This window comes from Oryzias latipes, chromosome 16, assembly GCF_002234675.1.
Source record: "Oryzias latipes chromosome 16, ASM223467v1".
NCBI lineage: Eukaryota > Metazoa > Chordata > Actinopteri > Beloniformes > Adrianichthyidae > Oryzias > Oryzias latipes.
In genome coordinates this window covers 21,238,181-21,258,623 of record NC_019874.2, presented here as the reverse complement: position 1 = coordinate 21,258,623, position 20,443 = coordinate 21,238,181, and the positions used below count along the sequence as shown (strand labels likewise).

The 20,443-nt window shown below is 40.4% G+C and overlaps 1 protein-coding gene across 8 annotated transcripts in view; it reads right to left on the bottom strand.

Annotated features, from left to right (window-relative positions):
- Nucleotides 1-20,443, bottom strand: part of grik5 (glutamate ionotropic receptor kainate type subunit 5) — a 105,321-nt gene that overhangs the window by 55,129 nt on the left and 29,749 nt on the right. The window contains exon 3 of one of the 8 annotated variants that reach the window (XM_020710266.2): nt 9,644-9,704. The exons of the other annotated variants lie outside the window; for them this stretch is intronic. The gene's annotated coding sequence lies outside the window, so the exon portion shown is untranslated. The remainder of the gene's footprint in view (nt 1-9,643; nt 9,705-20,443) is intronic. 8 annotated transcript variants of the gene reach the window in all.

Sequence of the window (20,443 nt, the reverse complement as noted above, 5' to 3'; positions counted from 1 at the left end):
AAGAACAGCCCAACCCTCTTCCTAGTTATTGTATTTTCCTGACAATCTTTATAGAAAAGTATTTTCAAAAAGGGAATTATTTGGTTGGTTAACGTTGATTAACTTGATGAAATGCACAATGTAAGGAGAGGAGCAAACAGAGATGAAGCATTCAGATTGTGTCTGTTACACCAGCAAATTCTATTATCATTATTACTGTGATTATTGCTTTTTTCGAGGGCGCCCCATGTTCCCGTCTTTATTAGTAACTTTATGTTGTTTTGCCACTAGGGGGGCTTCTCATAATCAATCAAATGGAGCGGAAGATCACAGCAGGGGTTGCCGAACAACTGTGAACCACTATGCTTCCTAAACTGAAGAAATATGACTCCTCTGCACGGGCAAAGTTGCACATTTTTTAAAACATTTAAAAATTAGTTTTTCTTTTTTAATAGATTTCTTTCAAACCCAGCAGGAAGATAAATTTATATTTGCTCCTAAGGATAAACCTGCCCTATAAGGGAGCTAGGCTGAGCTCCAGTATGCCATACTTAAGAAGAAGTAGCTTCAGAACTGACTTGATGGACACAAAGGTTAGGTTAAAAAAGAAATCCCTTTTCTTATGAATTTTAAAGTCCATTTCTTTGCAGTTTTTCCATCTCTGCATTCGAAAAAAGGGACAGAAAAGTGCCAGACTGAGGTGAAGTGTGAATTACAGGTATCAGATACAGTCAAGAAAGAACAGACTGAAAACAGTGAGACATCTTTACTGTGTTCAATTTGCAAGGACAGTGTTCTTGGCTGCTGTACGAGCTCCTTTGCTGCAGTAGGACATGGCTGGATCCCTGTAGCTGTTGGGTGTCAGTCTGCGGGGAGGGTCGAGCAGTCCCAGGCTTGTCTGAGCTGTACAGAAAACGCAGCCTCAACCTCCCTCGGTTGCTTTCATTTTGCACCCTGCTGCACCCCCCCCCCCCCCCCCCCTCCACACACACACACATGCTGACATGGCTGAGACACACACACTAAAGACACACAAGTATCCAGGTCTGCGTCAAGTGTGAGTGTGTGCATGCATGAACACCAGCACACACAGGAAAAAGAAAAACTTAAGGCGGAGGCAGAAAGAAAATGGAAAATACGAGAGAGGACATTCATTCCAGCAGTAGATTTTGCCGTTTGGCACATGCATTCATCTTGAGGCACATTTGCGCGTGCTTGCCGTTTTGTTGTTGTGCGTTCGTGAGACTTGGCGGCTGGTTCATAGTGTCTGCAGAGCCTATTATGAAGAAGAAAACCATAAAATCAGAATCTTAATTATCTTGAAGAAGCCTGCTGGAAGAGGGTGGGTGGGTTGGGTAGGCAAGTAAGCCAAGAGAAGGTGGAGACAGTGTGAACTGGAGAGATACACAGGATTGCCAGTTTGCCTCACACCCCCCGGCAGGTGATATGGGGATGAACAGAATAAAAGAAATTAGCAGGATAGAGTAGAGAGAAGGGTAAAGACGCAGCTTGATGAAGTAAAGGAGAAGAGAAAATCATTTTTTTTTCCACTTCTGCCAAACTGTAAGGTAAAAAAAAACCTGACAGTCAACATAATGAAAGGATGAATCAGTCCTATAATTCAATTTGCAAGTGGAACAGCTTCAGCGGCTGTGATTTTAAGGAGCAAGGACCAGCCGACATGTTGGGACACAAGTGTGATTTTGTTCAGTCTCACAATTAACAGCCATTGCTGACTGGAGCCTGTTGCAGGCAGCTGGTTGGATTTCCTGAATGAGCGTGGTCAGGCCATTTTTGGAGCACTTGTTAACCTCCAGCCGGCAAAGATGAACTGGGAAATTGGCTTGTTGTGTGTCTGTTTGTACACATGATAATGAGCACGGTTTCAGTAGCGGTATTTTTCTCTCACGGCATTTTTCTGTTATTGCAATGAGAGCTTCGTGTCTGCATCAAAGCAGCAGCACATGATCTTGGTCACTTTGACTCAGTGTTTTCACTTTGCACCAATTTGCATTATTTTTACCTCTCCTCTGTAATCATACAGATTTACCTTCCCGTCTTCATCCTCCTTCTACAAACACACCTCAGTTCCTCAGATGCACATTTGTTTTGTTTACTGCTTGTTGTGTGTTTTGTCCCTCACCTTTTGTCCGCTCTTGTCTCATTTTTTCCTGTATTCCCCTTGGCATTCTCTGTTCAAGTGCTGCAATTCTGATTCAAGGTCTGCCAAACTTGGAGTCTAACATTTGAAAAACTATGATTTAATCATGTCATATTGTGAATGTTGAAACTATATCTCAAGGGTGTTCTTTCAAAATGTTACCTAATATGAAAATGTTGGAGCTTATATTACTTTACCCGCATGAAACTCAATGCAATGCTCCCAGGACACTACACTAAAACTAGTTTAAATGCAGACTAATCGATCTAGAGAAAACTGACAACAGTACCAATATCGGTGGTATATAATTTAATTCTGTAATGGGTTTTACCAAGTACAAAAACAAAACTTTCTTGACCCAAAATGTGTTAAATAAATTTCTCCTCCATCAAAACATTTCGAAAGGCAAAAACCTTTTCCTCTGGCACCGTTATAGCTTTCACTTCAAGACCATTTTTCTTTTGAAAAGTGTGTATCATCAATCATAAATCAACTAAAATTTGTAACTGGAAGGTTAAGGAAAGATTTTTTTATTTTATTATTTTTTTAAATAAAACATTCCCTGACAAAAGGAAGAGGTATTAGGAAAGAGCATCTTCCATCAACACTAATGTCCCATTTTTCACTTTAAAAGAACATGATCCAAATTCACAGCAACATTTCATGGGTTCTTCCTCTGGTCACACACCACAGACAGACAAATGGCTCCTTTCACAGCTCCTGTCTCAGCTTCTGGCAAAAACACAATCCTGTTGTCTCCTTTATTAACGTCAGCGACTCTACTACACCCGAACTGACAAATCATTTTACTGTCCTAAATGACCATATACATTTAGAAACTGACTCCTCATAAAAGCCTACATGAGTTACATCAAAATGGAGAATAAAGCACAGATACTTGATAATTTAAAGACCCACTCTGAGAAAAATTGTGTTTTTGTTTGTTTTTCTAGCCTTTTTCTCATAATGAAGGACATATATAAAGAAAATTAAGCTTAAAATTGCCTTTTGGAGTATTTCTTTATTCAAATCACTGTGAATCAGGAGCAGAAAAAAAATTGCTGTTTGAAAAAGCTTGTGTGACGTAGAAACTACGATGCCAAGTCACAGAATGAAGCCTGCTCCACTGCATTCTGATCCTTCCACTTGTAGACAAATAGATCCAATCTTGCTCTCATTTTGTTGTACAGCTGATGTTAGGTTGGCTTTGTGAGCGAGTATAAGCTAACGTGAGAGAGTGCAAACAGACGGATGACGGGAAGTAAGAGCGGGTTGACTCCACGCCAACAGTCCCACCCACAACTCAGGGTTTTTTTTTTTTTTTTTTTTTTTTTTTTTTGGGGGGGGGGGGGGGGGGTTGCTCAAACTAGCACAATAATAACTAAAAGACCACTGGGAACACTTCTAAAATAGATAAAATAATAATCTGAGTGGGTATTCACATTCAATTCAGTGAAAAAGGCTTAGGAAAATATAAACAGGGTGAACAAAGACTTTTTTATACTTTTTAAGTGATTTTCTGTTTTTTTTTTTTTTATTATTTGTATACACTGTTAAAAACTTAAACTTTGCTGAATGTGAGCAAATTCTGCACTTTTCCGTTTCTTGTTTATTACAAAGCCCCCTTCTCTAATGACCTGATAAATACAAAACAACACTTTAACTAAATGTTGTGAATTTCTGTCCTTCAAACATTGAGAGGTCCTGACCTCGAGAACGCTAAAGCTGTTAAAGTTTGACAGCTCACTGTTGATTTTAAAATTTCCCAGAATACACCAACTTGTTATTCCTTCCCCATTTAAGTTTTTTTTTTCCTCTTTGCCAGTAAGCCATTTGAATCGTTTTTGACCATAGAAATGAAAATCTTTGTTCTCCCATGTAGAGCTCTTTTGACAGCATGTTGTAGTTCGGGCCTTTCAAAAGTCAACAAAAGAACTGAATCTTGTCTCACCTTTACGCAGCTTCAACAGTAATTGAGTCAGTAATTTACTTCACTTAAGGTTGTTGCGATAAATAAAAACGTTTAATCATCAACTCATCTGTTTGCCGTTGTCATAATAATGATAATGGGTGACTTTTTGTCCATAAATCTTTTGTTCTTTAGTGCTAGAATTGTCTCTCCAGCTTTTAACTGTTTTGTTTTTATGTCAGTCATCTTGCAAAGAAAGATAACACTTGAGAAGGTTGAAAGCACAAATTGTGCTGTAAAAAGGCTGTTTTCAAAAACAGTTAATAGACTCTGATAACAATCAGAAAAAAATTAAATGCTCCCCTCTAGCTGCTGAAATCTTTATTTCAACATTTTTTTTAGGTTTTAAAAAAAAACAGTTTCTCCCCACTCCTTCCTTGTTTTGCAGCCACTATCTGTTTTGTTTCCTTTTCAGGAAAACCTGCCTCTTCTCCTGGTAGTTCATCCCTCCTCAGTCTCCCCTGCAGCAAAGCCCCCTCTCACTCCATTCAATGAATGTGGATAAATTCCGTACTGAGTTCTTCTTGACAAAAAGGCCCTCAGACAGTGACACCAGCTGCTTAAGGACCCAACCTCCCCCCATGACAGCGTCACATCCGAGCACGTCGTCCACAAACATCCGCACAAGTGTCCACAAATATGCTCATTCAAGGGATGCACAGGCAGCGGCGTCTCTTTATGTTTGGTGTGAATCTGCTTCCTGATGAATGCCTGCATGTGATTTGTTTGCGTTTTCCTGCAAACAGCTTGTGTTTCAGCGCCTCTGATTTCATATGTTACACCTGCTGTTCCAGTCATTATAGGGCCGTGGGAGTACCATATGAGTGCATGAGCTTAAAGACCTGCTATAGTGTCTATGGAGGTGGATGCAGCTCCCACTTGTTGCAACTCTGACTTACTCCAGGGCAGTAATTTAATCACAACTACAAAGCTCTTTGCTAACTCTTACCCCATGGCTTGTTTGTAGAACAGAAACTTGTGGGGGGAAAAAATTACTATTAACAATGAATATAAAGCAGTGACAAAATAACACTTGGTGCTACAAAAGGGAATAATCTGCAAGGTAAAGAGCCCCGTCAGTTTAATTCTGTGTTAACTGTTTAATAAATGTCACTGAAGATGTGGGATGAAACGATTCACTTTCATCATAAACGGATGCTACATTTTTAGATCTGAGACTTTATAGAACAGTACTGCTAAGCGTGCGAGCACTCCAGCCTTCAAAGGACTTATATTTCAAGCAAATTTATGTTTGGCTTCGATAAAGGATTAGATTTACTATGCTTCACACCTGCTGCAAGCTCAGTTTTATGAAAACAGAATTTACTGCACAGCACAGCGCACCTGTGAGACATTTGAACAGGGATCTGTTGCAGCTGGCCCCGTTGGATCTCAGCTTCTGCACTTTAGACCAAACGTTTAAGAGGAGCATTTTTTGGGTGGAAACGTATATATGAAACTTTACGCTAGAAAGAAACTAATTGTTGACCAAATGCTAACTTTTAATTTTGATAAGTGTCATGTCATCCTTGATTTTTCCACAAATGCTGTGCAAAAGATTTCACCAAGCTGTTATTGTAAATGGATAGGAGGCAAATCCTGCAGAAAGCTTTTTTGGTTTATTTGCTTTGATAGGTGTATACAGCAGTGATGTGATTCTCTGTGTTTTCTCTTTTTCACAGGGGTTGCCATTATTTGCAAATTACTATAGTTTTCTCAAATGGCGAGGACACACCGTTGCCCAGCCACTTTATTTTCCTACTCCATCTTCCCTACAAGCGTATTTTTTCTCAGAGGAGTTTATCTATTAAAGTGGACCCAATAAACATTTAAAGTAGAACCATTCATCTCTTTCTAATCTGAATCAAACAGCTCATCTTCAACATTTTAACGGAACCAGTGAGCGGGTTGATGCCTAATTAGGATGTGTCTTAGCAACAAGGAACAAGCGGTGTCAGTGTTGTTGGTGGATTTCAGGCTTCTGATTATCATCCGAACAGCTTGTTTGTGCTGTTCTGAGAACAGTGCTTTGATCTTTATTGAAATAAACTAGTTGCACTTGTGTTTTGTGAGTCGGTGCAGTTTTAGGAGATCACAGGGGGATCCAGTCCCACTCGTGCTGTTAATGATTTTCGGCTTCACTCTTCTTTTTTCCTGTTTAAGAAATCTCTCCCCAGGGCTTGGATCTTAAATAAGCTCAGTGTTTTGGGGGTTTTGTTGTTGTTAATTAGGTAAAACACTGGATGCAGTTTAAAGCTTCAGACCAAAAAGTTTCATAAATTTAGGTATGACCTTTTGAAAAGCATATTCTCATCACAACCTCAGGGTGATAAGCACCATTTGAAGATGCACGTGTTTGAAACAGGCATTCAAGCTGGAAGATAGGCTGTGTTGAAGCATATAATTGAAACATTTTTAATGGAAATGGGTCATTGATTTGCACCAAAATTATCAATTTCCTCTGTTTTCACACAACCTGACTCTTGACTTAGAATCCCACGCTTGTGGAAGTAAAAGAAGATATAGACATGTTAAAATATATAACAACATTTCATGGCCTTTTTTGTTTTTATTTTAGGATAACATTTGCTCTTTTTTTAAAGCTAGAAAATAACAATCTAGGGAGAAGGGGTGTTATATTGCATCAGTTCTCCTGGGGTTTGTCGCCATTTTTGTTTTGACAGCTAGGACTATTTTTTTGAATAAGTAAAATTGTCTTTAGAACCATCTTCTAACACTGTTATCTAGTGAATTTCACTGCGACTTCTCTGTCTTTTGTTAATTTAACTCTAACACCTGACACTGTGGCTCCAAAGTTTTAAGTTAACACTCTACATAAGATTTCACTGCTCTAAAAAACAGCGTGTGCTGAATTCTGAAAGGATTTAGTCAGATGTTGGGCTTGTTTTATTGTTTGGCACATGAGCATGCAGTTGTCGGAAAAGCTTATGGGCCAGTGCTGAAACGCGTTAAGAGTGAAAGCAGCACGAAAAAAGGAAACAGTGCAGCTACGTGAATTAAGGTTGACAATGTTAGCGTGTTTTCTTGTGCCTTGCCACTGCTCTGTGATGAACCAACGAACTGTCTCCACACTGTTCTCCTATATGGACACCCACACACAACACTCACCCAACACAAAAATAGAGATTTGCAAAAAATAAATAAATAGAAAAACCTATCCAACATATTCACCTTTTTGCACACAGAAAATGCACACATTCATAAGGCGGGGATTAAATGACTCATGTGATGTACGCTTTCTTCCTCTCCCTGGCCTCAGCTTTTGCTGCCGTGGCAACAGAGTCGAGGGTGAGATGAGGATGAAGTGGGACAGGGTACAACAGAGCGGCAGACACAGACAGAAGAGCTGGTGATTGACCGGGTGAATGAAAGATTGAAGAGTCACATCCTATTGATGGCTGCTGTAGCAGTGTGTGTTTTTCTGTTTTTGTGTTGCTTGTTTTTTCTCTGGCAGAGTGAGGCAGCATTAGAAAGAGCGTGTTTGTGTGTCACAGGCTGTGCCTGACTCAGGTGTTGGCCCTGCATGACCAGGACATGTCCACTCACATAAATGTGTAAATGTATACTCTGCAGCAAAACAAGCTTACAGGAGGTTGTGGTTCTGTAAAGTGCCACTCCGATAATTTTTTCAACCTATTGTAAAAGCTTTCTCACTGGTATTTTAATTATGCTTGTGGCGGGGTTTGTTTTTTTTGCTTTTTACCAAAATCAAAAAAGCTGTGTTATTTTCTAGGACATAGTTTCTACAGAGCGGCAGTAGTTCGTTAGAAAAATGCCTCTGAGTTGTGGGCAGGACTGTTGACGCAGAGTAAGCCCTTCTCCACTTCCCATTATCTATCCATTTGCACTGTTTCCTTCCAGTTTATAGCCCCTCACACCCCCAATCTAACTTTACCAGTACAACAAAAAATGGCGAGCGACATCAGAGATATCCAGCGACAATTTTTTAAAATGTTTTTTTTTTGTCTGGTCCAGATTCACAATAATTTGAATAAAGAAATACTCAGAAATGCAATTCTTAATTGTCTTTATAGATGTCCTTCATCCTGAGAAAATGCCACAAGAACGTGTTACAAACACCAAAAACACGATTTTTATTGGAGTGGGTCTTTCAGAGATACAGGGAGCAAAACTAAAAAGAAATGAGGGTCTTAACATAAAGGTAAAGGAGCATCTGTTGCTTTTGGAGATCCCGGTTTTCCATTCTACTAAATTTCTGTGCACAGAGCAAAATGCTGGAATCTGGTTTGCTTTCAGTAGCCCCCTGGCAAGACACAGATTCTCACTGACTGCACTTCACTGACTGGCTTCTTCATCTGCAGAGGAATCACTTGCATCTATGCAAAGTAACTATGCAAGACCAAAAAATGTAGGCCAAGCCACTGTTTGAAATCCAAGTGGGGCAGGACCTTCTCTCCTTTCAGTTCAACTTTAATGATATGGAGTTTTGGGGTTAACTTCAATTCCTCATACAGAAAACATAATTTTACATCATAATATCACTTAAGAGAAATCCCCCCAAAAAATTGTGCTCTTTGAAGAACCGAACAAAAACATGCTACATATTTTAAAAAAAATTTGTCACAGATTTTCTGAGAGAAAATAAACTTTTTGCTTTCCAGGCAACATTCAAATCAAACTAGTATTAAAAAATAAATGATTTTTGCTTCTCTCCTGTTACCGCGGTCTGACAATAGCTGGTATGAACAAGTTAAGAAAGGGAAATGGAAGAATTAGAAAAGGTAAAGACTTCAGGAAATCGGTGGCTGTGAAATATTAAAAGCCTCCGTGGATACTTTCCTGGCAGTTGAAACTCCCCACTGCACCAAATCCTTCCTCTCATACTCACTTGTTTATCAGTTACTGTAATACATTTATTAGAAGGTGCCGTGCAGGCCATGAAAAAAAAATCTTATTTAATGAAAACAAATGCAGCAATTGTCTTATCTTACAACCCGCTCCGCGTCTCACTTTATCTGCTCATGTTAAGGGTTGAGCCTTGGGACAAAGGCATGAAAAATACATTTTTTCTTTGGATTTTGCAGCAAAAATGGCTGAGAGCTTTTCCCTTAGTGAATGAAAAACCGTGAATAATGCTTTACAACTTGAGACACCGCCTATCTATGTTGAGTCAGCAACAACCAAAAGTCTGGCAAATTAATGGAAACTTTGACCTCCAGGGAGAATCTGACACCAAAGACCTAAATATACGTGAACAAGGGATTATAAATCTAAAGCCAAACAAAGATGTTATTCTGGTTCTCTTTCCAACACTAGCGTGTCTACAGTTAAAGAAGATAATGATGATGAACTACCAGGTAGCAGAACTAAATTACATAACTGAACAAGTAATTTATGGCAGATTTCATCCGAAAATTTAAAAAAAAAAGCAGCCCCATCAATTTCCCTGAAAGGTCACGGTAGCTATACGATAACACAATAGTATCCAGAGGGCTTTTTTCACCATTTTATCTCGTGTCAAAAACAACACGGCAGTGAATGGAGCTCATGACCTTGGCTGATGTCATTATACTCCTGTTGTCCTTCTTTCTGCAGTCTGTGGCATCAGGAGCTCTGGAAACACGAAGAAAAGAATCTTTTATTGGTGACGTTTCCGGCATTGCGAGAAAATATATGGAAAATGTGCTGCTGCAAGAGGCAGTAAAGAAAAAAAAATAATGACTTTCTCAATATTGGACTTGCATAAAACCATAAATGCACCTTTTAAACTGATGATTTCATAAGTTACAGCCAGCTTTTTAGACTTTATTGTATAAGCCTTCAGGCCTGGAAATAAATGAATGTTTTACTGACCATAAAAATTCAGTTGTCATTTTACCACATTTCATTAGAATAATTTTAAGCCTTTATAGATAAATGTTTTAAAGACGGACAAATACTTGCGTCCAAATTAAAAGTTTAATTTATCTGCACTGATATCCATGGTTCGAACTCTCCTGGCATTAGTCATACTGATGTCTAAACATCCACTTGTATTGTGAGGATTTTGCCTTTTAGTTTGATTTGTTTGGTTTTAATTTTTTGGTTCTTCTCATATTTTCAGGTTTTCCCCCCGTTGAGTCACATTAAGTTGCTAATTTTCAACAGCTTCCTTCAGTTTAACCAATGATATCCCCATACGTTTAAGTGTCGGATTTTCAGTTCTGCTTTGTCAGGTCTGCAGCTGTTTTGTTCTCTTTTAGTGCACAATTTTGTTATGTATATTGATTTAAAGTGTGAAATTTCTGCCTCCTTGCTTGGTCTTCTGCATTCTTGGTCCTACCCCACCATTCCCAACATGGTTTACTCGTTTGACTTTAATGAACTTTAGTTTATCTGAAGAGTAATGGCTAATGTGAGACACAATTTCACTCCTCGTAAAAAGAGTTTATACTTACTCTGTGCATAAACTCAAAATGTAGTCATTTCAGTTTAAGATGAGGCATCAAACATTTTGACCTGAAAGATTGTGAGGTCACAGGTGATGAGTCTGTAGCTAGAAAAAAGAAGATGTGATGGCGAATGTTGGAGAGGAGAAATCCTGGAGGGAAATGGATGAGGTGATCCATCTGTAGAGGGGAGAGATTGTTGATTGGACTTAAATGGACATGTTGGTGAGGGAAACAGATTTGATGAGGAAGTGATGGGTAAGTTTGGTTTTCAGAACAGAAGTGCAGAAGGACCGATGGTGGTGGAGTTTTGGTTAAAAAATATGGAAATGGCAGTGTTGAACAAATTTCTCCACAGATGAGAGGAGCATAGGATGACATATAGGAGTGGAGGGAGGAGCACATTAATCGGTGGACAGCTTCAGCTGAAGTGATCAGGGAGGCTGGGAGAAAGATACTTGATGGCATCAGGAATAAGAAAAAGCAGATAAAGCGACTTGGTGGTGGGATAAATAAATTCAGGAGGGTGTTGAGAAAAAAAAGGTTAACTAATAAAAAGTGGGACACAGAGGATAGAAGACAGCAGACAGGAGTACAGGGAGATGCAGCACACGGTGGAGGTGCCAAAGGCCAAACAAAGGGTGTATGTGGACTCGTATGACAGGTTTGAGACAAAGCAAGGAGAGGTGGATCCGTACATGGTCGGTAAGGCGGAGAAACAGAGATGAGAAGGATGAGCAGCAGGTCAGGATGATCAAGGATAGGAATGGAAATGTGTTAACAGGTTTTACAAAGTGTGATGTGAAGATGGAAGAAAAACTTTGAAGAGGAAAATGCAGGAACAGGGAAAGATCAGTTAGAATTCAAATTGAAGTGTTAAGGGGAGGTGCCAGTACAGTTTCTGACTGGGCTGTTTAACAAGATCTTGGATAGTGATGTGTGGGGAACCACCTATAACTTCTCAAAATCCATTGTCATTAAAAAGAAAAGTAAGGGTTTTATGTGTGACTTATCAAGTATGGAAAAGGTTGTAAGATCTCTGCAGCACAGCTAAACTTTATATGATATATTCCCTTTAACAAATGGTGACATTTTTTCCTTTGCGATTGGTGTTGGTAAAACACAATCATTTGCCAGTTTTCGCTGATTCCACTGTCCAGACCAGGCTTGGTAATCAATTAATCAACAGACAACAATTCTTTTAGCTCATTTAAACACAAAAACGCTGTCACTGTTATGCTGTCTGCGCTGGCACTGATGCTCCGTGACCAGGGTGTAACCCTCACAAGGTTAATGAAGTGATTTGGTTTGCCATTCGTTGGGGGAAAAGCTGCAGAGCGACATTCTGTTTGGCATTCTCATGCTAAATTACTGCTTACCCCTCAGCCAGCCCTCTGCTAATGGTTTAGAACACGTGAAAAGACATCTACGTCTGCTGGAATATTTATGCAACAGCAGCATTCAAAATTTAGAATTAGCATTTGTTAGCTCTCATTGTTCAGTAACTCCACACCCAGCTCTACTGAATAAATTCATAACACGTTCTGTTAGCCCATGGTACATTAGCCTTAAAAGTCCCACAACTTACTACAGAATTATGAATAACTGCATTCATTTTTCACACAGCCTACAACTGGTACCTCAAATTAGAATTGCTCATTCGTGTTTGATCTAGGTCAGATTGAAGTTAATTATGCATGAGGAATGTGTTTTCATTCAATTTCTTGTTTATCCTGATTTTTATCTGTGTTGTGCCACTGCAGTCATGCCCATTAGAAATGTGTTTTCCCACATTTGAATATAAATGGAATACAATAATTCAGATGTCAACAGAGGTCTGATGTCATAGAATGTGTGAGATGCAGTCACACCAACTTCCAATTGGATTGGACATGAGTGCACAGGGGGAGATGAAGATAACAAGTGAGTTTGGTACATGCGGCATGGCTGTCACAGTAGTTATTACGGGTATTGCACATATACTGTAAACCTCACTGCACTTATTTAGAAGAGGGTTTTTTTTCCCCAATATGACCCTGGCCTCACAGCAAAACTTCCAGCTTAAAAAAAATATTGAAGTGTCTTTTTAACATAGACCCAATGCTGAACCACTGTCAAAGCAGCAGCTGCACTAAACTCTGCAATCATTGTTGGAGTGTCCAAGAACTGCCTGGGAGAAAATGAGATGACTCTCTGTTACCATAATAATCCAAATAAAAGTGGGCACCAAACACAACAAAAAGGGTTATGTGCAATGGAAAAGAGAGTGTTTTAATTGAATTGACTAAATTAGCATTTTAACGGCACTGTATGGCTTACCCTGGGCTGGTGCTGCTGTCCCCACTGCAGTGGTGCCTTTTTTTCTTCCAGATTTGACTAAAAACAAAGTGTTTTCGGGAGTCTGGAAATAGCACCTTTAAACTCCCTGTCTAAGATAAATGTGAAGCAATACAGGAGAACAGCCGGAGAGGCAAAGGCTAGTGGATGTATGTGTCTGCTTCATCATTTTTTTTATGGTGTTGGGTCAAAAACAAGTTCCCTGAGGAGGAAAAAGGATTTAAATGTTGTTGACTTTTGGCTCAAACGCATTCACTAAAGCGACTCCAAAACCTGCAGACCCAATCTGCATCGTGACCATCAGCTTGGACAGGTGAGTTATGGCCAGAATGCTGCTTAATCCTCCCCCTCTTCGCACTACACACACACACACAAGCAACCACTGGTGGTCCATTACTGTCCCTGTCATCCAAGTGTGCAATCAATACCCCCCTCAGACAGCATGCCCACATGTGATGGACGGTAAAGAAGGGATGTTGGAAGGTGAGGAGAGAGGAAAGGCGGAACAGGTAGAAAAGGTTAGCGAGGGGGAGGGGAGGGCTCGAGGGCAGTAAGTGATGGAGCTGAAGAAGACTGATGAAGACAAACAACTGAGAGAAGAAATATGTAACAAAACACAGATATAGTGAGTGTGGGAGGAGGAGATGAAGGACAGGAGTGGCAGAGCAGAAGAGAGATGCAAAGTAGAGTGTGCGCATGTGTGTGTGTGTGCCTGTGCGCATGTGTGTGTGTGAGAGAGATAAATGGAGAGTGTTTGTGGGTGGATGAGAAGAATGCTATATATAATGGCAGAGGTTCAGGAATAGATCAGAAATGATTGTGTTTTGTGATTACCTAACACTGCAAACACTAGCAGCCACCAGCCGACATTGATGACCGCATACAAGCAAAATGCCCTAAATAGACACACGCACACAAACACACGCACATCCCTGGACAGGACACACAGGCACGCTGGAAGAAACTCGGCATAGAAACAGTGGCGCAAATGCGCCGAGCCTCATCTTCATGCTAAACTGAACTTGCTGCCACTGAAGAGCTTTTGTCGTCTGGTCTGAGTTGATAACATACTTTTCCCCACAAACACTAAGACTTGGACACAAGCACACTGCCACCGCGTTGTGAGCGTATCTTATATGCATAAACCACACATAATCACGTTTTAGCACAAGCATTCTGTATTCTCAACACTTGATCCAAGTAGCCATGTCACTCTCCTGCCACACATGCAGACAAACAAAAAGGATAGGAAGCCTCCAGAAAAACACTTGTTGGTCTGCTGTTGTTCATTAAGCACAAGCCTGAATGTTGATAAACATGCAGACTTCCTTAATGCGACCATGTATTCTCCAATGACAGAGCAGGATCAGTTACTACCTACGTTGTTGCAGTGCAACCACTTGTTTTAGATTTAAAGATGTCGTTTGCAAATGCTGCTTTTGACAGTGAAGACATGTTTCAATTAAAAAACAAGTTTTTTGTGGAAATGACCCTAGATTTATTTAAATCTGTTAAAAAATAAAAACACTGTTTGTCGGGAGCTATTGCTTTTTGCAAAAACATTGAAAAAGCTCCACTAAGTGATTCATTTACAGCAGGCAACAATATTCAAAATCACAAAAAAACAAATCGTTTGCTCAGAAAGGCAGTGCAGAGGTAGTCTATCAGATCTGAGCAATCAAAAGAAGAATCAGAGCAAGTCGGTTCTCCCTGAGCACACACAAAAGAACCAACACGCAGCCAAATCAGCAGTTTGTGGCACCTTACAAAGCTGTGGGGTCCAGGACTATCTGAATGGAGGGAAAGATAGGTGCTCCAGGTTCATGCCAGCATAGAGCAGGCACAGAGAGCTGAGATCCAAGGTGAACCCTGCCAACCATTTTGCCTGCATTTTGTAGTCATTTTCCAGGCGATCAAACCTGCCGCCAAGAGGTCAAATGTGTGTGTAAGAGTGTGAGTGAGTTAACAGAGGGCTCACAAATTGTGTGTAAAGTATAAAAATAAAAAAATGGATGCAGGCTTCGTATCCTCACAGATTAAAAAACATAAAAAAAGTGTTGATGCGGACGTGACAAAATATGTGTTTGCTTTTATGAATGTTACTAACATGTGTGCATTGTGCAGCAAGGCTGATTAGGAGCAGGGTGAGCGCCAGAATAAGCCAGAGGCCAGCAGACCCAGCTCCCACTGCGCAGTCAAAAGAATAAACCTGGATGCTACTGTTTCCTGCTGGGAAAGGATAAGAAAGAAAGGGGCAACACAGGAAGTAATGAGTGGGGAAGGAACAAAGGAAGCAGCAAAGAAGGGTAAATCGGGGAGAAGGTGGATGAGCGGAACAGGAGGGTTTGGGGAGAAAAGACAAAACAGCCCAGAAACAGGATGAGAGGGAGGGAGGCTGAGGGGAAAGGAACGATAAGAGCAGGAGTCTGCAGAAAGAGAAAGGAAGGAAAAGTCTTCAGTGCTTGTGGTGGAAACATAAAGAAAAAGAGGAAATGGGAGCGAGGGAAGAAACTGAGCAGCATTGGCCTGCCAGCATTTAGAGAGCCATGTAAAATGGTTGCAGGGGACAGAGCATGAGTCCAAACACGGTCCTCAGAACCCCACTCTGTCCTACTTTATCTAATTGGCTAAATAAGTCCCTTAATGATTCAGGAAGTGCCTTATATGGTCAGCTGGCAGAAAGAATTGATTCCTGTCTCTTTGATATGTTGAGTTGGAATGAGTGATGAAGGATTTGTGCCTAATGTAAACAAACAAAGCCCTACAGCGTGCTAACATGGAGTTACACATACACATACACACACACACACACACACACACACAAAACCCTCGTCCAATTCCCTCGCTATCACAATGAGCTGGCTGACATGATGGGCCCGTCTGGAAAACGCCACGAGGGACGCCTCAGGACAACACCGGGGTGAATGAACAGGTTGTGAACACATTGTACCTGCCCATCCAAGTTTGTGTTTGAATGCCATGTCCCTTTTGAGAACACATAATTGTGCTCGCTTGTTCATTCGCATCCATGTCATTCCACACTGGGCTTTCAGAACGCTGTGTGGCGCTCAGGAATCTGTGAGGACAGCCTCCAGGTTTCACTTCAGGCCCCAGTGTAATGGAGAAGAGATGCATGTCATACATGCACAGCGCGACCAGGTCAAGAACCTTCAGTTTCAACGTTTGTGCACAAAGCCAGGAAACACTAATGCACAAATACAGATCAACCAGGGGCATTGCTGCAAGTGCAAGCTTAGTTTTATAAAGTGAGGGCAGATTACTCAGATGAGACAATGCTTTATTTATGCTGTAAAAAATCTGTGGGGGAAAAAAAAAAAAAAAAATCACAAGTAAGACCGAAATGTTGGAACAAACTGAGAAACACTGTCACAGTCTGGAGACAAAGCACACCAGAATAACAGCAGTGCTACTGCTTTGTTTCATTTGCTTTAGTTGTCTTACGCGGGTCTTGTTGCTATGACAGTTGCTATGACTGACCAGCAGGTCTCACATGCATATGCGCAGCAGATTCTAGCCCTGCTAGATGAAGGCACTACTACACAAAGAAGTCCTTTAAGATGGGGAGACTTCTCCTTTTTCTCTGACATCCACATCAGAACCTGCAGAAAGCAATCATGGTTTCACAGCTGCAGAAACAATTCTATCAACCCATGCACCGTATCATAAAAGCCATCAAGCACTAAGAAATACCTAGAAAGAACACGCCTTCTAGGTGAGACGGTACAAAATGTTCAGGAGCTAAGTCCCCTAAGACTGTCCCATGAAGGAACATAACAAAAAGGTCCATTTTCTATCAGCTGAAGGGAACATACTGTAAATGATCCATTCATAATAGCTAGATGGGTAAAATAATCACAAGTGGATGATACGTTCTAAAGCAATCAGGAGGGTAGAGCATATGGATTCAATGAATAACTCACTTAAGTTAAGAGCACTAAGTGTTCTTTTTCTGAAAAAATATGTATGCCTACAAGGTTTCTGCCAGCATACTGAAAACACTTACACACCAAAGAAGAGATGGACACAGTGACATCCCACACATCAGTGTTATCATGACAAAGAAGAAGTTCACAATAACAGCTTCAGAAGCTTTCCTTCTGCTCAGGAAATATTTTTTCGAACAGCTGGAAATATTACAGATGTCACTTACATTCATCTTCAAGGCCTTCTCCTCATTAGCCTCTCATCTGCAGCACTTCTGAGGCAGGTCTGGTTATGGGAGTTCATTTCTGTTTCTCCTGCTCTACATGTCCACTGTGACTGACGAGCAGCATTGCAAAGTACAAAAAAAAATACCAAAGTTACTCTCTTTCAACTCAATTCAATTTCAATTCAATTTTATTTGTATAGCCCAAAATCACAACAACAGTCGTCTCGATGGGCTTCGAGTCGTCTCGATGGGCTTTTCTCTTTATATTGGACAGGGATGCTTTAATTCAAAATCTTTAACGATCAGAAGTTGTAGAAAAAAAACTGTGGATCCTGGCAACTAGATTATGAAAAAAGGGTAGTCACTTCACTGTTAAGGAGGCAGTTGTGCTAAAAGAAATAAAAAAACATGATAAACCAGTCAAGATGATAGAAAAACAAAGCAGGGAGAGCATCCATTTTTTATGTATACGTCATATCAAACTAAAAGATATTTAATAAGCAGAGCAGGTGTGGTGATGTGAGCCATTAGCTTGAATTGAAACAATTTAGCCCTTTAACACCTGGAGCTTTAGCTCGGTGTTGACATTCTTTCATCTCTAATGCTGCGTTCACATCAAACAGATTTGCGAGTCAGGGGTGTCCATTTTCAATGTTAAAGGGCTTCTATCATGCTATTCTTAAGCCTTTCAGAGTAAACTAGATTCATATATATGATAACATAACCATTTTTAATGAAAAATGAGTTATTTTCCTCGAGATTGAGATGTCTATCTCTGAGGTGCCCACTTTTGCTCCTTGGTGCTGCCTATTACATGAAGTCAACCTAGAGTCGGCCTCTACAGCGTGTCTGCGTTTCGCTTATAAAAACAAACAACATCCTTACAAAACTGCAAAAAGATGCAAATTTGAGCATCGGGCACTGCATTGATATGTCAAGCGTTGACTTGGCAGTAGTGTCTTTTGGGCGTCGTGGTAAGATTTGGGTGTTGCACAGTGACGCATCCAGAGTTAAAAAATCTGAACTTTGGCAAAGAAGACACATGCCTCCAACCAATCAGAGACTCAGCTTTGGCATGCGACGTGTTGATGATGCAATCAGCGGGTGGAGTCAAAAACTAACTTAGAGGGGAATCAGATTGTTATACTCTTGAATTTTGTAATTAATGTAAATTAAAAAGATTGTCTAATTTTGTTCTGGTTTTTATTTTTTCCCTCCTTGGACTAATGTGGTACAGCAAGTCATTAAATTGGGTCATAGAGAGACAGATGTACTGCTGAAAGCAGCCATCATGCAGCTCCTGAAGTAGATGGTGAAGCTTACCATGATGATGAATGATCTCATTAACCCAGATGTAGACGTGATTACCAGTGCTTTTGTGGAGCTCTTTAAAATAAACAAATCTGATCTCTCGACATCATCCATGTCTTTCATGCATTGCAGATGAGATATTCAGTCAGAGCTTCCATGTAGCAATGAGGCTAAAACTGTAGCTCCTCCCACACGCGTCTTGATGGCTAAAGAGTTATGGTTTGTCAAAGAGTGTTTGTTATTTAGGTGTTATCTATGCAGCTCAGTCATCTCCAGTGTAAGAGGGTTAAAGCCAATTATTTTATCTATTTTTTTAGTTTAAGTGTAAAATCCACTCATGAAGTATATAAAAAAATTGAGTGTGTACCTGGAAAAAGAACAAAAGATGGTGGAACAAATCTTGTGAGTGTGAATCACTAAACACTGAAGTGCTACTTGGAACAAGCTTCATAGAGTTACTTGGTAAATTCACCTGGCTGAAGGTGCTTTCATTTTTATACAAGCTTGATTTTGGAAGTCAGGGTTGACGGTTGGCTGAAATACACGTCCATCTTTAGTTTGTTCACTTCTCAGCTCGACTAAAACAGCCTTTTAATGTCCAGCTGAGGAACCGACAAAGCAGCAGGCATGTCCATGAAAGACCACGATCCGCCCCCTTTATGTGTCCATGCTGGCAGGATGTCAAAAAAACGGCTATTAGATACGCATACGTAAGTGCATATTTGCATATTTGTGAATGTGTGTCCATAACTGTCACTGTTTTCAGAAAGTAGCCAGCAGCATGCTGATGGCTGAGTTGCGTAGATGACACCTCCTGTTGACAGCAGGCTCGAAGCGAGGATGCTAGTCATAACATAACAGCAGGAAGGTGGGAGGACATCACCTCCAAGCAAACATACACACATACACAGAGAAACACTGTGACACAGTGTTAAAGTCATATCAAGGTCCTTATTTAGACTGACTATCATCACTGACCTCTCTCCATCCTCATTAGTGGAACAAGACAGCTTCTGCCGGCCTGACACAGCCGCAGGCCCACACACAACATGTCACATTGCTTCATCAGTGCCTCAGTAACTAAATCCCACACCCTGTAGGTCTCTCCCTGCTTGTGAATGTATTTGTACCCGTATTGACTACTTCATTGACATCCAGCCCGCTTTTCTGAATAGCCTTTTTACCTCTCCAAAAATAGTTCAAATAAACTCCTTAAAAAATAATCTCAGATGATGAGCGTGCCAGTTTACCTGCTCCCCTCAGATAGCAGGTGAGCTATGACAGAATGGATGTCATGATGGATAATGGCAGGTATAATGCATCATCATGGCAAACCTGTGCTGTCAGTGAAGGAACAGATAGAGGTGAAGACTGACTGAGGTGGAAAGCATTACACGAAGTCTGGCAACGCTGCAACACACGAGGCACAGGAGTGAGCTGAAATCCGCTCACGTTTATCTCTTTCCCCATTTTAGCTCAACTGTGACACAATCCTCATTTTATCGAGAGATAAGACAAAATGAAACTACTAAACCCATTCACGTCATAAGCTTAGAAAGTAACATTCTTTTTGTTGAAGTTTTTTTTTTAAATCAAAGTAAAGGGTGAGACATACAGTATCATGAAAATCCAACCTGTACTTACCTAAGACCAGCCTTCCCTCCCTTAAATATTTAATGCTAACATGGATGACAAAAAGAAAATTTAAAATTTCCTTCACCTACACCTTGGCAGGTCTTAACCTGGAGCACAAAACCCTTTATTAGTTCTTTCTCCTTTTCTTTCAGCCTTTGTTCCTAATTCAATTTCTTCTTCCTTCTCTCTGCATGTCTCAAGTAAATTCTGCTCAATTCAAAGGCTCTTTAAAAGCGTGACCAGCCCTGTGGTGAAGTGCCAGCTCAGTTTGAGGGAACGCTCTGATGGAACATCAGCAAACCACGGGAATCTCAGCATCGCTACATAAACACTCTTATTGAGTGCAGGGCAATGAATGCAGATGAAATGTGTGCGCCTGAGCAGTTTTCTGTCATAAATTATGATCCTGATTTCTCTTTGCCGCTTTTCAAAAATCAAATATTTCAGTTAAAAAAAAAATTATAATAAAC